This window comes from Eschscholzia californica, unplaced genomic scaffold, assembly GCF_041429995.1.
Source record: "Eschscholzia californica isolate CP2 unplaced genomic scaffold, dmEscCali1.0.p SCAF_77, whole genome shotgun sequence".
Lineage (NCBI taxonomy): Eukaryota > Viridiplantae > Streptophyta > Magnoliopsida > Ranunculales > Papaveraceae > Eschscholzia > Eschscholzia californica.
Window position 1 is genome coordinate 1 of NW_028238502.1, and position 2,500 is coordinate 2,500.

Here is a 2,500-nt window from a genome sequence, read left to right on the forward strand (position 1 = left end):
ATCAACCAGGTAGCATTCCTTCTCGAGACGCCCCGCGCATCCGGGCCGTGAGGCCGCGGCTGCGCAGGGCGGTCGTCGTTCGGAAACCGTAGTGTCGGCGGGGGCTGGACCGAGGTCCCGCTCCCGTCCCTTCTTGCGCTCTGCGTCCGAGACATCTCGCGAGTCCCGCGATCCTGGGGAGGACGGCACGTTAGTGCCGTCTCTCGCAGGGGACGCGGGAAGCGCGGCGTCGGCCGACTCGCTCCGCATCGTGGCGGGCGAGGGGCAAATACGTGGGACTCAACTCGTTGCCTCCGCGGAAGGTATGCAGCACAGGAACCGTATATTGGCCCGGCACTCGAAGGTGTCGGGAGCCGACTGAACAGGGACGAGAGCCGAAGGTTCCCATGCGAACAGCAGGAAGCCCAACAGCACACTCGAACCAAACACCACTCACACGCCAACACGTCGTCGGACAGTCAACCGCCCGCGTCGCTCAAATGCGCTCCGCTCGCCCCGAAAGGCTGCAGAGGCGCAAGAGACCAACGCGGGACAGTCCCGGCCGACACGCTGTGCGTGAAAAATCCATCCAACTAGGTCGCGCCAAAGCTGCGCACGTCGCTTCTCGGGAGCTGCCCCTTCAGCTCCCACGACGTGCGCTTCGCCATCATGCTGCACCAAGGAAGCTTCCGAGGTGCAGCACTTTCGCATCTTTGGGGCCGGCTAGGGACTCTTGTGCCTAATGAGCTTCCCCAGCAGCTCGGACACCTTCGGGGATGCTTCCCAAGTGTCCGGCATAGGATGGGGACTTTTCGATTTTTGGCCCGTGGTGCCCCCCGGGCCCCCCCAGCAGCCCGGACACCTTCGGGGATGCTTCCCCAAGTGTCCGGCATAGGCTGGGGAGTTTTTGATTTTTTGCCCGTGGTGCCCCCCCGCGGCCCCCCCAGCCGCCTCTTCGATTTCCCACGTCGGGGATGAGTTGGGCAACTCTTGGAAGCTTCCCATCCACCCCCGTGCCGAGCTTTGCCCTTGGGATGCCTTATGTTGCATCCCAAGGGCCAAGGCACCTGCCAGCCCAAGGGCTGTGCACGGCCTGGGGAGGGAGCTCACCCCTCCCCTATATAGTGCAAAGTTATTGTTTTCCCTATTTTCACAAGGAAACATCAAATTTTTAACCAAGCATACTCGGCCTTTGCTCCTTCGTTACTCGTCCAAATCCAACAAACTTGCATTCGTTGGAAAGGTCTTTTCACAAGGATTCTTTTGATATATAATAATAGCGATTCCGATAAATATTTATTTTTTTATGAATTTTTAAGTGAATAAACAATTAAAAATTCAAAAAAAATAGAAAAAAAATATTTTTTTCCCGATTCTTTCTCCAATATTCCTGATAAATACCCACACACCCACATATGGAGAATGGTCGAAAATGCTCGAGTGGATATCGAGATGTCCGACGAAGCACCACTTGGAAGGGCCGAGGCACGGGACGCCCGAGCTGTTGCTCGGGCCGGCACGGGACGCGCATGGGACAGCCCGGGACGGCATGGGACGCCCTCGCTACAGCTCGGGACGGCCAGGTACGCCCGAGACTTGGCTCGGGACGGCCTGGGACGCCCTCGCCATAGCTCGGGACGGCCTGGGACGCCAGAGACTAGGCTCGGGACGGCCTCGGCACAGCTCGGGACGGCCTGGGACGCCCTTGCCACAGCTCGGGACGGCCTGGGACGCCCTTGCCACAGCTCGGGACGGCCTGGGACGCCCGAGACTTTGCTCGGGACGGCCTGGGACGGCCTCGGCACAGCTCGGGACGGCCTGGGACGCCCGAGACTTTGCTCGGGACGGCCTGGGACGCCCGAGACTTGGCTCGGGACGGCCTGGGACGCCCTCGCTACAGCTCGGGACGCCCTGGGACGGCCTCGACACAGCTCGGGACGCCCTGGGACGTCCGAGACTTTGCTCGGGCCGGCCTGGGACGCCCGAGACTTGGCTCGGGACGGCCTGGGACGCCCGAGACTTGGCTCGGGACGGCCTGGGACGCCCGAGACTTGGCTCGGGACGGCCTGGGACGCGCTCGGCACAGCTCGGGACAGGCCGGGACGCCCGAGCCGAGCTTCGGGTCGCACGAAATCTCTTCGTATTCCGACATATTAGAAGCTTCCCATCATGTAGTAGGCCGAGCTTTGCCCTTTGGATGCCCTATGGTGCTTGGCGAGCACTAGGGAACGTGCCAGCACAAGTGCTGTGCACGCTCTGGGGAAGGAGCTCAACCCTCCCCCTTATAGTGCAAAGTTATTGTTTTTCCTATTTTCACAAGGAAACATCAATTTTTTAACCAAGCATACTGGGCCTTTACTCCTTCGTTACTCGTCGGAATCCAGCAAACTTATACTCGTCGGAAAGGTCTTTTCGCAAGGATTTTTTTGATATATTATAATAGCGATTCCGATAAATATTTATTTTTCTATGAATTTTTAAGTGAATAAACACCGGAAAATTCATAAAAAATAGAAAAAAA